The sequence below is a fragment of the Erigeron canadensis genome, chromosome 4 (assembly GCF_010389155.1).
Source record: "Erigeron canadensis isolate Cc75 chromosome 4, C_canadensis_v1, whole genome shotgun sequence".
In the NCBI taxonomy this organism is placed as follows: Eukaryota; Viridiplantae; Streptophyta; class Magnoliopsida; order Asterales; family Asteraceae; genus Erigeron; species Erigeron canadensis.
The window spans coordinates 9,911,407-9,936,435 of NC_057764.1; the positions used below are offsets into that span (position 1 = coordinate 9,911,407).

Genomic DNA, 25,029 nt, shown 5'->3' on the forward strand with positions numbered 1-25,029 from the left:
ACAAAGGGATCGTTACTAGAAATAAAGCACGTTTGGTTGTTTAGGGGTTTGCACAACGAGAAGGATATGACTATAATGAAACTTTTGCACCAGTTGCTAGGATTGAAGCTATAAGGTTATTTTTAGCTTTTGCAAGTTTCAAAGGTATAAAGGTGTATCAGTTAGACGTTAAGAGTGCCTTCTTGTACGGTGAAGTTAAAGAAGAAGTGTATGTTTACCAACCACCGGGGTTTGAAGATCCGAATTATCCAAGAAGAGCATATCGACTGGATAATGCTCTTTATGGATTGCATCAAGCACCCAGAGTGTGGTATGAAAAATTGTCGACGCATTTGTTGACAAATGGATTTACAAGAGGATCGGTAGACAGCACATTGTTTATCAAGTGGAAGAAGCGAGAGTATCTAATTGTATAAGTTTACGTGGATGATATCATTTTTGGGTCATCTAATATAAAGATGTGCAAAGAGTTTGAAATGAGCATGAAAAATGTATTTGAAATGAGTGCAATGGGGGAATTACAATTTTTCCTCGGACTACAAGTAGATCAAAGGAAAGATGGATTCTTTATTCATCAGTCTAAGTATGTCGATGACATCTTGGAGAGGTTTCAAATGTTAAACTCCAAGAAATATGGTACTCCTATTCAACAAAATCATGGTTTAGGAGTTCTTGATCCGAAAGATGAACTTGTGGATGCAACTTATTATCGTGCTATTATTGGCTCATTGATGTATCTGACTGCTTCGCGTCCAGATATTATGTTCGCTGTTTGTCTTTGCGCTAGATTTCAAGCTAGTCCGAAAGAGTCACATTTGACTGCAGCAAAGCGTATTCTACGTTATCTTAAGGGAAACCAAGGGCTTGGTCTATGGTATCCAATGGGAAGAACGTTTGATTTTGTTGCATATACTGATTCGGACTTTGGCGGTTGTAACAATGACAGAAAGTCTACGACTGGTGGTTGTCAGTTGTTAGGAGGAAGATTAGTATCGTGGCAACGCAAGAAGCAGACATGTGTTGCTCAGTCTTCATGAAAGGCAGAGTATATGGCTGCTGGTAGCTGTTGTTCCCAGATATTGTGGATTCAGCAACAACTTTGTGACTACGGTCTGGATTTTCTTGATACTCTTATTAGAATAGACAATAAGTCAGCTATAGACATTACAAATAACCCTGTCATGCATAAGGTCACCAAGCATATTGATATTAGGCATCATTTCTTGCGTGATTGTGCCCAAAAGAAGTTAATTCATTTGGAAAAGGTTATAACCGATGATAATTTAGCTGATCTGTATACCAAAGCATTTGATAAGATTCGATTTGAGAAGTTAATTCTTCTCAATGGGATGAAGAATGCTGATTCATATTAAATCTCTCAAAGAACTAATTTTGTAAGTTTGTGTCTGTAAATAGCTAGAATCATAAAAATACAAAAAGAGTTCTTAGTGTCATAAAAACCATAAAAATGTGAAAAATCAGAAAATGACAAAAATATGGGAGAGATTTAAGTTAACGCTGTCAGATGATTAGAAGTGAGGATACTTAGCTTTTAAGTCTGCTTAATCGTAATATAACTGCTTAGTTCAGTGATTACAATTTGGGATATATTGGTAGGCACAAAGTAGCAAGGTTTCCTTAATCTGAACTTAATTTATACAATGTTCTTGTGGGAAACATATTCAGATATATGGCTGAGAATGCTTGCTTTTCGGTAATGAATTGATCTAGTCCTTAAATTTTGTGAAAGATCTAGCATTACTATAAGATTTCTTCAATGTATAGGCAAAAACCTCTACTCATCATGAGCATGAAAGTTAAATGTGATATTGTTTATGCAAATGAAATGAATGAAAATTAAAGGGCTAATGTGGTCTTTGAGATTCGGACAAGTATGTCCTCATGGTGTCTTTGTATACCTAGCCTACCTAAAGCTTCCAACTTGGGATAGGTTGTTAGAAAGTTCGCTATATGGGTCTCATAGAAAATCACGGGTTCCTTATAAACAATGAAATGCAAAAGAAAATACGCTAAATCACAAAGTAATTAAATTCTGTTATCTAAAAAGTGTCTCATGATTTGTTAAGGATGTTTTTGAATATACATTGAATATTTGTTATCTTAGTGCTTGTATCGATTACGGAAGTATATCTGAATGTGGGTCACATAAGTTCGCAAACTATTCAATGGCATATTAGGCTACTCGGGTTACATGGTGACTGTCCTTGGCCAGGGTATGTCAAAAGTGTCATAACTCAAAGGAAACTGGAAGTACCGAGTGTTTAAGAGGACAAATATACCGATAATCGTGGTTGGGTCACTGTTCATAACTAATAATAAGAGAATTATTTCTCACTTGCAGACTTATGTAAATGCTAATCTGATCTAATCTGCAGAAACTTAGAATTTCTTGTAAATAAATAAAGTAGTTATTTTGTTTTATTTTGTAGTTTATTTTGTTTTCAGTTTTCTTTTTATTTTGGTTCTTGTAATAAGTGTCAGTTTGTGTGTCAAACTAGTTCTTATTGCACGAGAGATTTGATAAGCATCTAATGATTCTGTAGGAAGTTATATGATTCTTAGTGAATTATATGAGTCTTGTTGCTTATGGTATGTATGTTTAAAAGATAGATTTTCTAATTAATACATAAGTTGTTTAATTTAGAAAATGAAATGGATTTGAAATTGAAAAGTCAAAATATTTTTGAATGTGTTTCAAGTAAATTTTTGAAATTTCAATTGTTTTTGGTTGATAAGTATGCTTAACAAAGATTGGACTTGACTTAGATTTTTGATCGATAGGTTAAGATTTTGATTGTTTTGCATATTTATAATTTTTGTTGATTTTGATGCATTGATGAAGTTTGTTAAGTGTGCAGGATACAGATAATAAACTCATTTTAAATGTCGTTGGCATCAAAAATTTCAGATTGTGATTGAAGGCAAAATTATTTTCGCTTGCTTATTGGGATTGCCTTGCGATGGACAATAAAAGCCTATCAGAAATTGCTTCTACAGACTGTGTTACAAGGATGGCTTGTCTTGTAATTTAACCTAAGACTTAAAGTGATAGGTTACCATTGTATTATCAAGATCATAACCTAAGATGTAAGGTGATAGGTTGTTGATATGATATTTTGCTGTATTGTAATGCAAACTTACATTAGAATGATTTGCATTGTTGAGTTAAACATCAATGAAGAAATGATCGATTTTATGTCAAGATAATAATGTAAGATTTATTTGATACATTATTGTGATGACAAGTTAGTAAAGATGATTTACGCTAGCATATTCGAGTAGATACAGGTTCTTAGTAACGAGTATCTACAGGTTTATGTTTCTGGAATTTCTGGAATTTTTCCTTGTTTAAATTTCTGGAAAATTCGCGAAATTTGGCTAAGGAATGAAGCTTATGTGGTTTAAACACTGAAAATTCGAAATCACCTCGTGCTGATGTCAGCATGCCTCGCGCTGACGTCATCACGAAGCTCACGAACTGCGTGTTCGGCCCGGCCCATGTGGATTCGAATATATATATGGGTTATTACTATTCATTAATTACTTTTATCCGAAGTTAAACCCTAAATTACCAAACGAACTTCCTCTCCTTCGTGCGACTATTTATTCGTATCCCTTTTCGATCGATTTCATCCTCTTTTCGTGTTTGTTACTTAGATTTGTTGGTACTTTCACGATCTATGATTGATTATTGATGTTTTGACTATCAGGACTAACGATTTCTTGTCGTTATAATGCCCAAATTTTGAATCTTCTTCGCGTGAACAGTAACTAGGATGAACCATGGATTAAATCTTTGATTTTTGATGATTTGGACTTAAATTGGACTTAAAATTGGATTAATTGATGTTTAAACATGTTCAGTCTAACAAAACTGTAAGTAAACAAGTGTTAAATCAAGATTAATCAAGGAAATTTGTGTTTCGGTCACTATTCACACGAAGAACACGAACCAACTTCGTGTTCATCGAATTTGTTTCGATTTTGTTTTCTGGGCATACATGAACCATAAACAAGTCCACGATGATGTTTTTGATCAATTTTAACCTCATATGGAGATGTTTTTGATCTTCGTGTTTCTGGGTTCATATTGGCTCGTGCTGATGTCACGACGAGGGAAATTTTCCTCGTGATGACGTCATCACGAAGCAGAAAGCCAAAACCCTAATTTTTATTTTCGTTTATTCTAACTTTGTTTTTCTTGTCGTTTTTGTCTGTTTTTGTGCAGGTATGGCAGGACAAGGTAACAACGCTCGTGTGTTCGTCAAGGAGCACAATGCTGCACTCGATCTCAACATTACGCAGACAGGGTGCACTTCAGAGTTTCACGGTGTCCTACGATTTCTTGCACGTTCTCGTGTTCATTTTGCAGTAACAGAGAACCCTCCGTTGGTGATTAGTCTCATTCAGGATTTTTGGAACTCAGCCCGTTCAGTGCAGATGGATGCTCATACGTACATTCGCACTACTGTTGGAGGCCGTTCATTCTCGTTCTCGGCTGGGGACTTACGGACGATTTTACACTTGGGTGATGTCGAGATAGAGCATGGTTCGACTGAGTTTTTTGAGGAATTCTGTGATGGTGCTCTACGTCGTTTGGGGTATACTGGTGCTATTTCTTACCCATACTTCAAGAATCATCTTCGTGGCAAATGGAAGCTTCTTGCTTACTATTTGTTGAAGGCCATTAGTCATTGGAGTACAGGCTATGACTAGATGAATATACAGAATGCTTCTCAGATGGTTGCCTTGGTGCTGAACAAGCCATATATCTTCTCTCAGTACATTTTTGATAATATGGAGAAGCAGTTGAGGTCATTTGGTACAGACAAGAAATTCTTTCTGTTTCCAAGATTTGTGATGATCATAATTCGTCACTTTGCAGCTGATTTGCCATTTGACGGTCCTACGTTTAATTTAGGTCGTCCTACTTATAAGGCATTTGTTGAAAGTTTGAAGCACTTGTCGGGAAGAAATGTTCCGAATGCGGTTGATAATCCACCTCTGTTCGGACATTTGCTTAATCTTAACTATGTTGCACCCAGACAAGGTTGGGAAGATGAAGAACCTGTTGTTGCTGCTGCTGGTGATGATCAGGCTCGAGAAGATCCTCATGAAGAACGAGTTGATCAGTTTGAGGGACTTAATGATGTTCCTCTGTATGCTAGTGATTTGGAGCATGATTCTGATATGGATGCTCTCATGGAGGATATTGATGATCCTACAAATCTTGTACCACCATCTACTGGAGTTTCTACTTCTACTTCTGCTCCAGTTGATGTTGATGTAGGTCCTTCTGAAGTCCCGGTTAATGTTGTTGAGGATTCGGAAGATGAAGAAGAGGAAGAAAGACTGCCAAAGCGAAGAAGAAGACATGCAAGATCTCAAGTTGAAGTTGATAGAGACTTTGCTGCTTGTAATGAAGCCATGGAGAGGTCTCATGCACCTACTATTGGTGATACTCCATTGGTTGCTGCTTTAACAGCTTCTGTCTCTGAGATTCCTGCTTCTGTGTCTGCTCCTTCTTTTGGTATTGTTATTGGGGAGAGAAGGTCGAGACCAAAGTTTATAATAAGGGAAATGGTTCTCGCGCACAAGTTGTTACTGAGGCTACAACTGTTACGATTCCTGCTGCTCTGGAGTCTACAGTTCGTCAAGAGCCAGAGCCGACACTTGTTGCTCCTAGGCCTTCGTCTGCTCCTATTCAGGCGACCGTTCCTGTTTCTACTGTCAAGGGACGTCTGTTGGCTCCTCTGCAAAGACCACAGATGCCTCCCACAGGAACTTTCAGTGCTCGTATGCCTTCGTTTGAAGCTACGATGCCACCTCAGGCCTCTACATCTGATGTTGCTTCTACGTCACATCCAGTTGCTCCTGTTCAAGTGCAGCTGAGTCGTTTATTTTCAGAGAAGAAGATGTTAGAGATGAGGGTCACAGCTTTGGAGAGTCAGCTTAAGCTCCAAGCTACTAAGCATCAAGAAGAGATGGACTTAATGACAACACTTGTTCATTCACTTGGTTCTAGAATTGACCAATTCTTGGCTCAAGGGGGAGATAAAGATGGTTGTAAGGATGATTAGCTTGCTAAGAAGACAAGAGATGATGATCATGAAGATCAAGATCAAGCTCAAGATCCAAATCAACAACAAATAGATGGTGAGCCAGGGAATAGAGGTCAAGATCAAGATGCTGCTGATGATGCTATGGACACAGAGACTGCAGATATTCAGGGGAAGTCATCAAGACAAAGAGAGTCAGAGATTGCTGGTACAGCTGGTTCTAGTACTTCTAGGTTTCAAGATAAAGGAACAGCTGTGATGACCGCTCCAGATGCAGATCCTGATGATCCAGATAACAATGATGATGGGGAAGATTCCAATTCAGGTAACTCCAATTCTAATTCTGATAGAATAGAAAGGGAGATAGTGAATGATCCTCATAATCATTTAGAAAAAGAAAATCTTAGCAAAGGAAAATCTACTCAGGATAGTGAGTCAACTAAGACTGATTCTACTACCAATGCCTCTATAGAGTCAGATTTGCACCCTTTAATTGTGCATAGACTAGAAAAGAGATTGGGATATGATCCACAAGCTCATATGAGAGCTAGAGCAGAGATTATGGATTATGATAATTATTATGATCCAGGATCACTTAGGGATCAAATGAAAGAACAGTCAGGGTTAACTCATACATCTTCAGAGTCAGAGTCAGATTCGGATTTAGATTCGGATTATGAACCTTAGTGCTAATGATTTTTGTTTTTGTTTTTGTAATAATTATAAGATAAATATGAATGTATGTGTTACATTATATTTATGATATAATATTATTGTTGTAAGTTAAAATAGATAAAGATTATAAGATAAATATTAATGTAATTGTCGCATTATATTTATGATATAGTATTATTTATTTTAATTTCTTTTATGTATTTATACTATTTTATTATGTCTTGACTTATGATTTATGTTCTTTATATTTGTATATGTAAATCGTTTGAATTGCAGATAAGCTTCAAAGGATAGGTGCATTGGACGATCTTGATGCTGAAGAAGATCTAGAAAGTATCGATGATGAAGATTTGGAAGAAGGAGAGTTCATTACTTCGGAAACTAACAGGAGAAGGTTGCTTGAGACACCTTATGACTTTGATCGTGTCTTTAATGAAGATGAAGTCATTCAAGTTGAACCAATAGCTGAAGTAGAACATCTCAATCTCAATCCAATCAGAGATAGTCCAGATGAACCTAAGAATGCTACAAGGTTGAGATTTGCTGTATATGCAAACATAGTTGATGAAGGACATGATAATATTTTTGATCTATACTGGAATAAAGATGCTACACGAGAGGTTGATCTTGGAAGATTTAATATACCTCCGGTGCAGCAAGATCATGAGTTTATTGTTAATAGACTAGTTCCAGGTTATAGAGGACATACTGGTTTGATGATACGTGATACGTATAAACCATCAATATTTCGGGAATATGTCTTAGACAAGGATGCACCCAAATACTTCTCAGTGATACAAAGTTGGTTCTATGATCACAGAATCAAATTGTTTATTATCAAGAAAAAGGAGGGATGCCAGTACATGTCGACGAGTCAAAGACACTTCCACTCTCACAGTGATTCAGACATGATAGATTTGGGAAGATGCTGGTTCGTTAATCTTCAGAGCAATGGACTTGCAGATTTCTACTGGAATAGATTCAGAGATGAAAGAATTAAGTATTTCAGTGATAGAGGTCTGAAGCCAGAAGAAAGGTTGATAAAGCCAACACCGTTGAAGAAGATTAAGAATCCAGATGGCACATTTCGTTTTGTCCAGAAAATGATTAAATGTGTTAAAAAGGTTCCCGCTATCAGATGGGATCAAGATATGCTGACAGAGATGACATTTTGGCAGATAGATATCAAGTCAGGCGAAGCACAAATGTTTATTGATGATTCAAAGAAACAGATGTTGCTACGCATGTATGATCCAATGCAGGTTGTCAACTTGTCAAGAGGTGATCAAAGAAGACTTTTGGATACACCTTGCTCAGCTGTGGATTTTTGGAGAGTAGAGGAAAGACGCTATCGCAACATTCTCGCACATTGTTTGCAAGAGAGAATTCATGCGAATAGCACCAGGCTTTTATTTAACGGATAGCTTTGAAGTTCAAGTTCGAAGACTTTAAAGAGATCTAGTTGCAATCGTCAAAGGGGAGTCTGTAGATGCAGATTCGTTGTGACAATCGCAACATAGATTTGATTATCGTTTATGTTTTTAGGAACTTGTGTGTAATCATTTAAATAAGAACTTATGTTGATATTTAATGATTACGTTTGAACTTTGATATTATATCTGTTTATGTTTTGTATTGTGTTTGTGTGTTATATATTGTTTGCAGGTACAAGAACATAGAATCGAGGTTTATAAGTGTCGTAGAACACTTAAACGATGATTGGATGTTATGTACGAGCCAAGCAAAGTTAAACAAAGAGTCAAAAGCACGTCCCTCGTGCTCACGTCATCAGCGTGAAGGATTACCCTCGTGCTGATGTCAGCACGAGGTGAATTGAGTAATTGTTAATTCGGGCCTAATTACGCGATTAAGGCCGAAGCCCACACAACCCAATACTTAATTAGTATAAATACAAGACCTAATCTACGAAATTAGGTTAATAATTGACGAATTCTTGAGAGTTATTCACGAATTTACGATTTAAGGTTATTTGTTCCTTCGTGTGATCTTCTACACGAAGCACAAGCCTTGTGCATCTCCTTGGGTTAATTAATTACTTATTAATTAACAAAAGGCAATAGCAATCTAGTTATCTCAAGAGGATTCCGCACTCTTGACATAACGAATCACATCTTATTACGATCCACGCAACGATAGGGCACATATCAACAAGCATACTTCTGGCAGCTTCTATCAGCGTTTTATTCTTTCTTTCTACAACTCCATTCTGCTCTGCAGTGCGTGCTGATGAGAAGCTCTAAGAGATGTCAATGTCAGTACAGAGTTTCTCTAGAGTTGCATTCTGAAATTCTGTTCCATTATCACTTCTTAACTGACACACTTTTCGCTTATATTTGAGTTGAATTTGCTTGATAAGAGCGATGACTTCAGCAGCAGTTTAATTATTTGATTTAAGAAATATTACCAAACAATATCTGGAGTATTCATCAACAACTACCAGGGTATATTTTTTACCAGCACGAGTCTGAACATTCACTTGACCAAAAAGGTCCGTAGGAAGCATATGAAAGTGGGTCAGATATGCTAAAATTCTGCTTTATCTTGAAACTGGTGCGTTTCTGCTTACCCATCTCACATCCTGGACATGGCCTTTCCTTTTTGAAAGAAACTGAAGGTATCCCATCTGCAAGTTGTTTTCTGGACAACTTATTAATATTTTTGAAGTTTAAATGGGATAACCTTTTATGCCATAACAAGTTTGTGTCTTCATCAGCCTTGGTATAGAAACACTGCTCTGAAGGAGAGCTTTCCATATCCATCACATACACATTCCCTTTTCTGGGGGCAATCAATACTACCTTCCAATCCTTATTAAATACAATGCCCTGGGAGATGTTAAACAAAACCTGGTAACCATCATCACACAGTTGGCTCACACTTATTAGGTTATATTTCAAACCATTAACATAAGCCACCCGTCTGAATTTGACTTGACCATTATTCAGGACACCATATCCCTCAGTCTTTCCAGAACCATCATTTCCAAAAGTAATAGAGGGTCCGTCTGAAGCCATGAACTCCTCCAGCAGGGTCTTACATCCAGTCATAGTCCTGCCAGCATCGCTGTCAAGATACCAAATATATTTCTTTCGATCGCCCTGCACATCCACCAGATTGATTAGTTAGTTTTGAGAACCCATCGACTGATGGGTTCTCTGGATCCTGCCAAATGGATCCCTGAGGGTATCTGGTTGCGTTCACTTTCTTTGACAGTAGTCTTAGTTGAAAAGACCACTGGGTTTGACAGTTTTGAAACCTTTTTCTTTTTCTCAACAGGAGTAACAGTTTTAAATTTCTTGGAAAAAGGTTTTGCATTTTGTTTTGGGCCAGATGAAGTACCCTCAAAATTGTTTAATCTTGCATTACAACTTTGAACTTAACGAGCCAATAGTTGAAACTGGCTTTCCAATCGTAACAAAATGGTTTCTTCAGATGATACCTGAGCCTTTCCAGATGACTGGACTTTTGGCTTAGGCGGAACAACATTTTTCTCCTTTTGAACCCGGGGTTCCTTAGAAGATGATTGAGGCAAAGGTTTATTCTGCTTGACCTTTTTGACTGGAGCATTCATTTGGTGTGCTCCAGTCTTGACCTCAGGCAATTGAATAGGAGGAATATTACAACTTTTGGGTGTTGTTGGTTCATCATATATAGTGCTTGGTTTTAAAACTTCTGGTAGTCGGTCAACAACAGGTATTAATGCTGCAGCAGTCACATCACCCCCCAGATATACTCATTTTTGGGAGGGATACTGGTTTCTTGCAACATCATACGGTTTTCTGGTCTCAAGCCATGACTGAATGATATGTTTTTCTTTAGTTAAAGCATTTTCAAGCTCTTCCTTTTCTTGAACCAGTTGTTCAATGACCAAAACTTGTGCTTTAAAAGCCAATTCAATGTCTTGAAGTTCTTTTAACTTTGATTGTAAATTTGTCATTTCAGAAAAATCTGTTTCAAAACTATTTGACATTTTTGATCGAACAATTTCCACAAAAATTAAATCAGAGTTTAGAGCTTTAGCAATGTCCAATTTTAATTCAGGATCAGTTTTCTTTTCATAATCAATTACCTTTTTAATAACAATGTCCACCCATCTTCCAGATGTGACATCTTCCTTCACCAGATGCTCTTGATCAGCCAGAGCCATGTAACAGCAATCTCTTTCCTCTTCATCATCATTTGATGAGTCATCAGAGGGAACCCATTCTTCTTCAGCAACCATGCATTGATTATTATCTTTTTCTGCAAACATGAGAGCAATTTGAGCCTTAAGCTTTTTGTATTTTGATCTGTAGCTATCATCAGGCTTGTTATAAGAAGTTGATGGACCAGATTGAGAAACAAACTGATTGGACTTGCACTCCTTCATGAAATGACCTTTTCTGCCACACTTAAAGCATGTCAGATTGGTCTTGTCAGTAGAGGAACTGGGTGCATATTGTCCAGTGGGTCTGTTGGCTCTTGCTTTAAAACGGTTAAACGTTTTAGCAATCATAGCCATCATGTGACTCCCTCAATAGCTACAGATCGCTCTCGAGATCGTCTATTATTATGTCGTGAGTGCGGAATCCTCACGAGATAACTAGTTTCATTAGTTAACGTGTATATCGCTTAATTATCAAGTAGATAATCAGCCGTATGATGCTATATTCGTTTCTATAAGCTATAGAACGAACTTAGTGGTCTGGAGTACGTGTATATCGAATGTGATTATTATTTTAGGGTATTTATTCATATATATATGTTTCAGATCGAACCGGGCTTGCTGGGCTTTGTTCTTACGAACTTAGCTGCCAAGCCCATGCAACGAAGTTAATTTTCCTTTGTACCAAACGAAGTTTATCTTCGTTTGCCTCTAACGAAGATATACCTTATCTTCGTTAGATGTAAGACTTAGTTATATTCTTTAGTGTTTCATCATTCAAGGAATCCTAACACATATTATGTTTGTACTTGTATATCACTCAACAAACATCATACATAACACATATATATAACACCAAAACATGTAATCGATCATTACCAAAACATAAAGTTCATAATCTATCAATTACATATATAGATACGACATAAAACAACATAATGTCTTAATCTAAACGACATATCAAATCTAAGTTGCTATTGTCACATCAACGTGCATCAACAAACTCCCCCTTGACAGCAGCACCTTCGATTTCTTAGTCTTCAAAATCTGATCATTCATCAAACAACAATCTTTTGCTATTTGCATGAATATCTTCATGTAAGCAGAGTTGAAGTATCTTACGATATCTACTTTCTTCATGCTTCCAAAATGGCAAGAACGAACACTCTGTATCGTATAACTTTCTCAGATCATTTCTTGAGAAGTTCACCAGCTGCATCGTATCATAAACTCTTCTCAACAAAATCTTCTTCTTTGAGTCTGCATACATCTTGGCTTCACCAGAATTTCGATCAATTTCCCAATTATCCATCTTGTCCAAGACATCTTGTGCCCATTTCTTGGCAGGGACCTTGATCATACACTTAATATCATGTTGAACATACTCAACTGTTTTATCTGGTTTGACCACTCTTTTCTTCAATCTTGGCTCAATCTTAAACTGTGGTTTATCAGAATCTTTCATGTTCTTCCTAAATCAGAAATCATTTCTGAGATTCTTACCAACAACATCAGCTAAGCCATCATCGCTTGGATTGATAATCCAGTTATTTCCAAGCTTATGTAAATCTTCTTCACACAAACTCCTGAAATGTCTCTCACACCATGCTAAGTACTGACAACCTTCTGGTCTTTTAAGCACAAAAAGCTTCAGTTCATCATCATGAAACCAACTCCAGATGATTGTCTTGTACTTTGCAGCATCTTTGTCTGAGATATGTGTCCAATACAGATTTGGTTTCCATGTTTCCCTATGTACTATCCATTCATTAACTCTTTTCTCAGGAACATGTCGATCAACCATATGTAATGAATCATCATCTCTGAGAGGAACTGGAAAATCATTTGGATTGAATGATCTTGTCACATTAATCTCATAGTCAGATGGAATCAATACGTCACCATTCTTAGCATACACAATAAAATGTAGAACTTGAGTTTGGCTGCCGAATGGAACTTGAAGCATTCTTTCCCGAACATTTGCTCTCTTCTGATCCAACACTCTATTCTCTTCAATCAATGGATCTTCAGGAATTGAGTTCCATACTTCATCAAACCCATAAGGCTTCTTGAATATATCTAGATTTGGCTCAGGAACAAATTCGCCTTCCTCGAGCTCATCACCATCAAAGAATAAATCTGTATAATCTGGATTATCTATTTAAATTTACACAAAATGAACACCAGAATAGAAAGAATAATCATGACAATTATAATAAAGATGAAATGTACTTGTATTGAAATAAGATATATTACATTTTCATTACACAAAATGTCATAAATTATTACACACAATCAATTATACATTCTATCTAAAAATCTTTATCATAGACAAAATTAGAAACCTGAATCACGAGGAGCACCAGAAGGACCGGCACCAGTACCAGAAGCACCAACAGCAGAAGTATCTGTCTCCCCCTCGATCTCTGCACCCTTTCCTCTATCTTCAACTGGGCGAGAAACATTCCTATCACCAGCATTATCAGCATCATCATCGTCATTCTGACGTCTTGGTTGAATCGATGACAATCTGCAGACTTCTTCAGGAACTTCTCCCCTTGATTCTTGACCCAGTTGATCAAAAAAGTTAAGGCGGCGCGAGTATCAATGAGATCAGACGCCAAAGTGTGAACTGTAGTCTCCAAAAGATCAACACGATGACCAAGCGACGAATCGGAAGGAAGTCGGTAAGACAAGGAAGGAGCCACCAAAGGACGTAAAACTGGTGCTTGTGAAACAATAGGAGTAACAACAGCAGTTGGGCTTGGAGGATCAGGCATTGCTACAGAAGAAGCTTCAACAACACGTCGACGCTTAATTCTGGTATATTGAAGTTCAACACTCCCTTGCCTCTTCACCGGACTAACCGAACTTGCTCTGTTCACCGGATCTTCCATATCTTCAAAAATCTCACGCAATTCAGAATCATGCTGAGCTGCAACATCAGGATTAATCGCAGCAGCAGGAATGGAGTTAGCGGAATCTGAAATTGCTGGAACAGCGTGACAAGCTTTGCTTCTATGTTCTCTATGAAACACAACACCCTCTTGATCAAACGACTGATGCGAATGATCGCTTTCAGAAACAGCCGCAATATCATGAATCATCTTAGTTCGACGTTCAGCAGCAGCAGAATCATCTGAACTATCAACATCATCTCCATCATTTCCAACATCCGAACTAGCAGACTCATCCCCGGAGTCATCATCAGAACCATCAACAGAATCATCCGAACTTTCAGAATCACCAGACTCAGAATCTTCATCAACATCATCTACAAACATATCATTCTCAAGACGAGAACGATAGTTTGGATTAATCAGGTGACCAAAAAGTGGTGGATCATGAAGACCAGCCACATTACTCGTATTGGCTTCAAGATCAGCAAAAAGACGCGAAGGCCAAGCATGAAGAACGTAGCGAGGACCTTGGTCATATACGAAGTCAGGACAAAAATGTCTAACTATAGCCATCACAAAGCATGGATACAAAAGAAATCGCTTTCTCCCCCTAGCGTTAATCTGATCAATAAACTCTTGATAAAAGTATCGGGAGAAAGGATAAGGTCGATTATATACCAAAGCAACCATCTGCGACGCAATCTGTGCAGATAGTTGATCAAAGCCAGCCTTGCGATTGCTCAAACAGACGAGCAATGCATACGCCAAATACCTCCATCTTCCCGGAAAACCACTCTTGTCAAAAGGAAGTTTGACCTGGCCAACAAATCCCATTCTCTGAAAGCAGCGAAGAAGAAGTTCGAACTCATAAGTCATCTCGACGTCTTCCTCTTCTTCTACGTCTGGTTCTGCTCCTAGATGCAAAATAGTGCGGAGCGACTCAGCATTGAAATCAAATGTTGTGCCTTCAACAGTTGCTCGTACAAAACTCTGTCCTGCAACCATGACTTCATGAGCAGTCGACCAGAAAGAATCAATATACTGCTTAACCAGTCTCGGCGAATCACAAAAAGCAAAAGATAAGCGCGAGCGAGCAATGTAGTTGAACATTTCATGAAAATGTTCGCAATTATGCTGATCTGGATCTAGGTTCAGTGCAAGATTGTGCTTTTTCACAAACTGACGAGGAGCGAGAGCCATTTTTGCAAAACCAATCACAATATCGAACCAAATATAAATAATCACGATAAATGGATTGCAGAATTGAAAAACCCTAATTTGAAAAACCCTAATCAATAAGTTCGCAAGTAAGACTGAACGAAAATAAGCAATAAATTCGTTAAGTATACAGAACGAAGATAAAATCTAAATTCGTAAGCAATGAATAAACGAAAATAGATCTTAAGTTCGTAAGAACTAAACTTAAATATTCACCTAACGAAGTTTAAGTTCGTAAAGTCTAAACTGTACATGCAAGTTCTTAAGTTATAACTTATCTTCTAAGTTCGTAACTTATAAACGAAGTCTAAGTTCGTTTGAATAAAACGAAGGGTGTTTAAACTTTGCTAAGTTCGTTCCTTATCAACTAAGGTCTAAGTTCGTAACGCATCATCTAGAGTTAACTTCGTTTTTACCCAAGTCAAATTCGTTCAATTCAAAATCTAAGTCCATGTGCACAGATCTAAATTCGTTTTGAACTAAAGTCTAAATTCGTTTGAGTAAACCAGGTGAATGATTACAAGAATTTATACATATAATCAAAACGAATCAAATCGTAGATACATGGAAAACCTAAATCGTTTTCGTGAATGAAAATAACATCAAACACTTACTTAGATCACAGTTTGCACAACGAATCAAGAAAACGAATTAGAATGAGAAAAAAGAAAAGAGTTTGTGTTTTAGGGTTTTGCTCGAAGATGAAAGTAATTTTCGTTTTATGAAGAAGTAACGAAGAAAAACCCCTTCTATATATGGAAATAACAATGGGCCAACTATGGATCGAACTTAACTTCACAAACGAAGTTAGCAAAACGAAGATAACCTTCGTTTGAAGAAAAATGGTTTCGAACGAAGATAACAGTTATCTTCGTAAGAACAAATCAGAAAATATTCCAGATTTCAGCAAGTTTTTGAAAAAAATTCAGATTTTCATCCAAGCAATCTTCTAAAACACAACCCTTCATCACAATCTGTACATGGCAAAAACTCATTAGAATGCAACCTGTTCATGCCTTGTACTAAAAACGTGCTTATCACCCAAATTCATAATCATAATGTAAGTAGATAACCTAACATTATAATCTTGAATGAAAACCTATGGTTTAAACACTATCCATAAACAAACCTGAAAATAATCAATTTAAATATGAACCTCATTACCAATAACGATCATGACACCGAGAACTTCCTTTGATCATAGATATGCATGACGGCAAACCATCTTGAAACACTTAAGTCCCATACTAGATGCCGTCTACAAAACTAACAAACAATGAACAATCCAACAAAAATTCACTGAAGAACTTAGTAAAGTTTCCAAAAGGAAGTCATGAATTATAGCATGAAATTCAAAAGAAACTAATATCAAATTTGATTATTTTCATTAAATACATGAATCATAAATAAATAACTATTCTAAAAACAAATTCATGTATTCATCCTTCACATGCTCAAATCTGCATCACAAATATTATCACTACACACCAAGGATCTTATCGTCATGATATCATCCGTGTGAATAACAATGTATAAACAGAAATCAGCACTCCAACTTTATCTTCCTAACCTGAACACTGCACACTTACCACAGAACTCATCAATGCATTGAGAACAAAACAGTATAATGCAGAAAATTCAAGTTACAATCACACTCAATCAGGGTTAACAAATATGAAATAACTAAAAATCTAACAAAAGATCAAGGGAAGTCATTTCTTGTCAAACCCTAAAATGTCACCAAACAAATTTAAACAAACCCGATTAATAACTTGGTGACAAGCGAAAATTGTGATATTTCAAATAACTTTGACATTTCACATAACACTTGAAAAGATCATTTTCTAAACTTAGACAAATTAATGTCCATATTAAAAAATCTTCTTTGTAAACAAACCACACAACCTCATTAAAAATTCACATGAAGGAATTCAGCAAAACATATACTCAGAATTTGAATAGGGTCTCTCGTGCAATAAGAACTTATAAAAATACTATTTTGACTCAATAAAAGAAAAATAACACAGAATAAAAATTGCAGAATAATAAACTAATCTAAATTCTAATTAACTTGACTTTATACATTATTCACATTAAGCATGATTACTGCTGATTAGATCAGGTTAGCATGTTACATAAGCCTGCGGGTGAGAAATAATTCTCTTATTATAAGTTTTGAACCGTGACCCAACAGCGATTACCGGTATGTTTGTCCTCTTAAAAACTTGGTACGTCCAGTTTCCTTTGAGTTATGACACTTTCAACATACCCTGGCCAAGGATAGTCACCATGTAACTCGAGTAGCCTAATATGCCATTGGATAGTTTGCGAACTTATGTAACCCACATTCAGATATACTTTCGTAATCGATAGAAGCACTAAGATAAAAAATATTCAATATATTCAAGAACATCCTTAACCAATCATGAGACTCTTTATGGATAACTAAATTGAATTACTTTGTGATTTCACATATTTGCTTCTGCATTTCATGATTTATAAGGAACCCGTGATTTTCTATGAGATCCATGTAGCGAACTTTCCAACAACCTATCCCAAGTTGTAAGCTTTAGGTAGGCTAGGTATACAAGGACACCCCGAGGACATACTTATCCGAATCTCAAAGACCATATTAGCCCCTTAATTTGCATTCATTTGATTTGCATAACAATATCACATTTACTTTTATGCTCATGATTGGTAGAGGTTCTTGCCTATTCATTGAACAAATCTTATAGTAATGCTAGATCTTTCACAAAATTTAAGGACTAGATCAATTCATTACTGAAAAGCAAGCAATCTCAGCCATATATCAGAATATGTTTTCCACAAGAACATTGTATAGTTTATGTTCAAATTGAAGGAAACCTTTGTATTTTGTGTCTACCGATATATCCCAAATTGTAATCACTGAACTAATCAGTTATATTATGATTAAGCAGGCTTAAAAGCTAAAGTATCGTCACTTCTCATCATTTAGCGCAGTAACCTTACTTTATTCATATTTTTGGATTTTCGATTTTTCAATGTTTTTGTATTTTTCTGACACTAGATATATACAAACTTATACTAAGACAACTCTTTTTGTATTTTTATGACTTTATCTATGTACGACTTACACTACAAAGACATGAAAAATAACTTTAAGTTCTTTGAGAGAAACTACTCGGCATTCTTCATACCATTGAGTTGAAATAACAACTCAAGACGAGGTCCATCAAAAGCTTTAGTGTATAGATCAGCAAGATTATCATCAGTAATAACCTTTTCTAAATGAATAAGCTTTTTCTCAAAACAGACACGTATGAAATGATACTCTATATCTATGTGCTTGGTGACTTTAAAGTTTTTCGGATTCTTGGTAATATCTATGGCAGATTTATTATCAATACAAATAGGATTATTGGAGATATTCATACCATAATCGCGCAGTTGTTGCTGTATCCAAAGCACCTGAGAACAACAATATCCAGCAGCAATGTACTCTGCTTCACAGGATGACTGTGCAACAGATGTCTGCTTTTTGCACTGCCACGATATAATTATCCCCCCTAAAAGCTGACATCCACCTGACGTTGATTTCCTATCCGAGTTGTCACCACCATAATCCGAATCAGTATAAGCTACGAAGTCAAAAGAACCATACATGGGATACCAAAGACCTAGATGAGGCTTTGCTTTCACATAACGAAGGATTCTTTTTGTAGCTTTCAAATGAGACTCTTTCGGATTAGCCTGATATCTAGCACACATAGAAACAGCAAAGGTAATATCTGGACGTGAGGCTGTCAGGTACATCAAGGATCCAATGATAGCTCGATATTGAGTGGCATCGACGGATGGATCATTAGGCTTATCAGGGCACAACCCATGATTAGTCTTAATGGGAGTAACAACATCCTTAGCATCAGACATTCGAAACCTAGTAAGAAGATCTTTGACATACTTGGTCTGATGTATAAAGAAGCCATCCTTTAGTTGATCCACCTGTAGTCCAAGGAAGAAGGTTAATTCCCCCATAGCACTCATCTCAAACTTAGCCTTCATGCTCTGTTCAAATTCCTTGCACATTTTGTCATCAGATGAACCAAAAATGATGTCATCGACGTAAACCTGTACAAGCAAGTAGTCCTTCCCTTTCCATTTAATAAACAACGTGCTGTCTATAGAACCTCTGGTAAAACCACTTTCTTTCAAATGTGTTGACAGTTTTTCATACCACGATCGAGGAGCCTGATGTCAACCATATAAAGCCTTATCAAGACGATATACTTTATTAGGAAAGTCTGGATCCTCAAACCCGGCAGGTTGTTCTACATACACTTCTTCTTTAATGTCTCCATACAAGAAGACACTCTTTACATCAAGCTGATACACCTTAATACCTTTATAACTAGCATATGCCAGAAATAATCGAATAGCTTCAAGTCTAGCTACAGGTGCAAATGTCTCATCGTAATCAAAGCCTTCTTGTTGCTCAAATCCTCTAACCACCAATCGAGCCTTATTTCGAGTGACTACACCTCGGTCATCTCGTTTACAACGAAAAACCCAACGCGTTGTTAAAGGAGATTCACCAGGAGGTAAGTCAACTAACTTCCATACCTCAAGCTTTCGAAACTGAGCCAATTCTTCTTGCATCGCCTCAACCCATGACGGTTCCTTAAGAGCCATTCCAACATTTTTAGGCTCAACCTGAGAGATAAAGCAATAATACAAGTACCAAGTAATTTCCCCAGTATCTTTAACTTCAGCAAACATACACGACGGTTTCTTAGATTGATTCCTCGTGCGAACAGAGGCAAAAGCATCACCAATGATTTGCTCGACTGGATGATCCTTGTTGACCCTAGTTTGAGGAACCTTATCGACTGAAAGATCATCTCCCAAATTCGTCTGCACATGTTGCTCTGGAGTTTTATAATCTGGAGTGTTTGGCTCCTCCTGATTTTCACCGTCCGAGTCATCAGTATAATAGAAAGGAGAATCAGGGAGAGGTACATGCAAAGGGTCAGTAGGAACTATAGGAGCAGACGCTAAGGTAGAATCTGCTACTTTTGTCCCACTAGATTCTCCAGATTCAGAAGTAGGCTCAACTATTGGTGAGGAAACAAAAGAAGAACCAGAAACCGGTCCACCATCTAGAGAATCATAGAGAGTAATGACATCCTCCACAGTTGGAACACCTGCAAAAGAAACAGGACCACGAAAAGAAGTGAAGACACCATCATAATCAAAATTATTAGCAGAACCAATGTGTACAGCAGGTTTATGACTGACAATTACGACATTTGTACCAAGATCTACTTTGCCAGTCTTCTGATTGTACACACGCCTAATTGGTGTACTTGGAACATAACCCAGAAAGAAACCCTCCTCAGATTTAGGTTCAAATTTCCCTGCAAAGGCTCAACATTCTGCAAATTTGGCTTTTTGTTGTGCAACAGTTCATAACTAGTTTTCTTAAACCGTTTAACTGTCAAAACCCGATTCAGAATGTGACAAGCTGTATTCACTGCCTTTCCCCAAAAAGTGATAGGAAGCCCTGAATCAGCAAGCATCGTTCTGGCTATCTCAATCAATGTCCTGTTCTTCCATTCAGCAACGCCATTCTGTTGTGTTTCAGCACGTTCCCGGATCGATTAACACGAGATCTAACAATCATAGATGTGCGGAATCCGTCTATGATATTAATCATATGATTACAAGATGAATCCGTATGAACAACATCTACAATGATTACGGATTACAATCATTGAGACGAATCGTGATAGTTTGGGCGGTATCTCGAGGTATAGATCTCTACCTCGAGAACCTAGTGAATGACTCTATGTTGCAACTAAATCATCAACCTAAATTCGTGACCTAAGACTTATATTTATAGGCTGTACAAACAGACTGGGCTGTCAAATTCGTACAAACGGGCTGGGCCTTACTAACTTAATAGTTCTTACGAACTTAATCTTCGTAAGGCATATATGTACGAAGTTAATAGTTCTTACGAACTTAAACTTCGTAAGCATAATTGTACGAATTTCTCAGCCTTTTAGAATTATTGCATCGGACAACAAATTGTGCACTTTATCTGCTCTAACACATCAAATCATCACTATCAGTTTCATCACAATCTGAAGAGATATTATTCATGGCTCCAGAATCCATTAATTTAGACATCATCTTCTTCATAGAAAATACATTCTCAGAAGACATTAATGCTGCACAGGGTGGTTCAGTATGACTAACCACAGGGGAACTAGTGGAAGCATGATTAATAGCATCTTTTTCTGCCTCAATTCTCTGGGCTTGATTCTCTTCAGTGAATCTGAAGGCTCCATACAATGTTGACAAAGTATGGGAATGCAAGGTTTTACCTTGTCTCAAGACCACGATCATGTGAGACCATTTAGATGGAAGAATATCACAAATATTTTCAAGAAGTATGTCCTTGTCTTTTTCTACTCCAAGCCCTCTCAACTGGTTTATGATACTCATAAATTTGGTGTAAGTACAAGTTAATGATTCATTGGGCAGAGCAAAAAATGACTCGTACTTCTTATTCAAAGACACTTTCCTGGTAACAATAGTGTCATCACCACCTTCATACTGGTTTACTAGTTCATCCCACATGCTTTTAGCACTAGGATAAAGAACTAGTGTGGGAATAAGAGATTCAGGAACGACCCGAGGATCATATTTTTTAAAATACTATCTATATTAACAAGTCTTTTATCCTCTTCAGACCAGTGTTCCTCTCTCTTTTTCCTTCCAGATCTTGCTCCAAGAGGATCAAGAAGTGGATTGAGAGAACTTCTAGGAATATAAGGTCCTTCATTTAAAGTTTTTATCATGTTCCTCTCAATTCTAGTAATATGTAATATCATCCTTGCTTTCCACGTGCCAAATTCATCACCATTCCCACTGAATTTGGGAGCAGGAGTGTTTGATTAGTGCACATGCACGTGTGGAAAAGCAGGAATATGAGGTGGTGGTGGAGGATTATTGTTAACATGGTCAGTAGTCTGTTCAGTTTCTTAAATGGGGGGAGGTCCTATATTTAAAGGGTTTCCTTGTGTATTCTCTGGGTTGGCCATCAAGAAAATACAGATCTGGGCAAGTATATTAGCCTTCTGCTTTGATACCAATTGTGAAGTCCCTCACTCGATGGTTTAACCCACAAGTGTAGAATACAAGAAGTCAAGTAAGCACTAAATTGGACTAGTATTACAATAAATATAAATGCAAGAATATATATAAAGTAATACGTACTTAAGCAATATAGAGATAAGCTAGTAAAGTAAATAGTGAGACACAATGTAATTTTCAAGTGTATTTTATTTATTAATGTTAAATAAAATACAAGGTTGATGCGGAACTAAGATATCACAAAGTAAGTATCTAAACAACCTTATGAATTACAAGTGATCTAATATTTGCTAAATAAACTCTTTTGATCGAAATACTTAAAGTTGTGAAATATAACTGTTTAGATCGAGAGTATTTGAGCAAAGGCACCAAATTGCAAAAGTGTAATTTGGACGAGGGAAGTGACTTGGTATTTATAGGCAAAAAGAATAAATATAATATTCTTTTTATCGTACAAATAGGGTTACATGCATTTAAGGAAATTACATTAATTCTTTAAATACATTGATTAAAGTACAAGAATAAGGTCACTTGATAGTGACTTGTCTTCTAATTATCCAACCACCTTTACATGCGTGTAAGGCTTTTAACAAAGGACAAATAGATTGTCCGGTTAAATGCATGTAAAAGCATAAAGTCAATTCCTCGTAATCAGTATTCAGACTTGTAAGGTCTAGAACACTATCAAGGACTCCAATCAGGAGATCTGGTAAGTCAGCCAGTGAGCTCCGCTATTTGTCAGACTTCTTTCTTTCGGACTTCCGTCTTCGACTTCAGTGAGAATGTTCTTTAGTGGAAAGATCTTGACTGGAGTGAAGTCTAGTGAACAAATCTGGTGGAATCCAATAGTCACGCCTGGAGGGCTCCAAATCTTCAGAGGGCTCCAATAGTCACGCCTGGAGCGAGTCCAGTAAATCTGGACCTAACAAGGTCGTATTTTCATTTTTCTAAAAATAAAAAAAATCCAAAAATATTTTCTTTTTCATTTTTAGTTTAAGTAGTTTAATTTAGTTTTTCATTTTTAGCTTTATATTGCTGCGTTGAACTTCTGTTAGGTCCAGTTTCGACTGAAACTGACCAGTCTCCAGTTGCATTTGGAGATCAGAAGATTTGTCCAGAAATATATTGAAGTCCAGTTGCGATGTACAGTTAATGCAACTGAAGATTTCTTCTGGTTGAGATCTGATCAGAACTAAAGACATTTCAGTTGGAGTTGAAGACAACAAGTGGAAGATAGAGAATGACAATGGCAGCGAAGCCCAGTTGACATTTTATTCAGATAGAAACTGGAGAGCATCAGTTTAAAGCCTTTACAATGCTTCACACTAATTACGATGAATACCTTTTTGCTTTATGCAGCTTTATACAAGACAATATCATTTGTCTATGATTAAAGTGAAAAAGTGCATAAAGCAGGTTGGATAAAGTAACATCACTTACATTATCAAGCATTTCAAAGGAATTCAACCAGTTTCCTTAAATTGAGGAAAGTTGGAATCCCAATACCAACTTGGTTTATAAATTGAGGTCTTTGCACAACAAGAATATAACTCTGCATATTCAGACTTTTGCAATATTCTTGGTGAACTTGTGTAGTATTCTCTCAATCGTAAAAAGGAACACATCACAATAAATAAAATACATTTGAAAATTATAACTTGGTCTCACCATATTTACTTTATTGTGTTTACTTATTGTATTGTCATTTACTTATTGTCACCATTTAAGTGATCTAACCAAGGACTTGGTATACATTCATTGTAACTGGTCGTCTCCAGTTCAGTGTTTATATTGCAAAGAAATCTCACAATTGACATAGAGGTGTCTTCAGTTTGTACCATCTATTGAATTGGGACTAATAAGTGGTATCAGAGTAGAAAGCTAATATAATTGCCTAGATCTGTTAGGATGTCTACTACTGAAGGTGAGAATGGTTCTGGTCATGATGAAAACACTAATGTTAACAATACTGTACCTAATCAAAATGCTAATCCAACTGTTAATATCAACCCTCCTCCTCCACCTCCTCTAAATGCCCCTAACCATGTCCATGTCCACTACTCAAATACTCCTGTTCCCAAATTTGATGGGAATGGTGAAACATTTGGGACATGGAAGGCCAGAATGCTACTGCATTTTGGTGGGATAGAGTGGTATATGCTAAAAATCCTTAAGGATGGACCTTATATACCCATGTCTCTTGGGGTAAGTCATTTTCTTGATCCAACTGGAAGAAGTGGCTCTAGAGAAAAGCATGAAGACCACTGGTCTGATGCGGATCACAGACTGGTAGACTTGGATACCAGACTGAAAAACATGATCCTGGCTGTTGTCCCTAAAGAATTAATTCCAAAACTTGTGTTGTTCCCAGTGCCACGGCTAGCTCAATTGGTAGAGCATTGGGCTTTTAACCTAATGGTTGCAGGTTCAAGTCCTGCTATGTGGGATAAATTAACCATTCAATTTGAAGGAGGTGATGACACATTAGTCACTAGAAAGGTTGCTTTAAACAAGAAGTATAAATATTTCTTTGCTTTGCCCAATGAGAGTTTAACTAGTACTTACACCTGATTTACTAGCCTCATCAATCAGTTAAGAGGTTTGGGTATTGAGAAGGACAATGACATTCTTCTTAAGAAATTATGTGATATTCTTCCATGTAAATGGAAAAAAATAATCTTGTCTTAAGACAAGGTAAAACCCTGCACAGTCACACTCTTGCATCCCTCTATAGAGCTTTTAGATTCACTGAGGATAACAATGCAACAAGACTTGTGGCTGAGCAGGATGCCATGAACCATGCCCAGGGATCCAAGGTGGCCAGTTTTACTGGACAACCTTGTGCTGC

The 25,029-nt window shown here is 36.9% G+C and overlaps 1 non-coding gene across 1 annotated transcript; it reads left to right on the plus strand.

The window, feature by feature from the left end:
- The first annotated feature begins 24,554 nt into the window (after positions 1-24,554).
- TRNAK-UUU lies at positions 24,555-24,627 on the plus strand. The gene has a single exon. It is a non-coding gene; the product is annotated as a tRNA-Lys (tRNA).
- Positions 24,628-25,029: the final 402 nt, after the last annotated feature.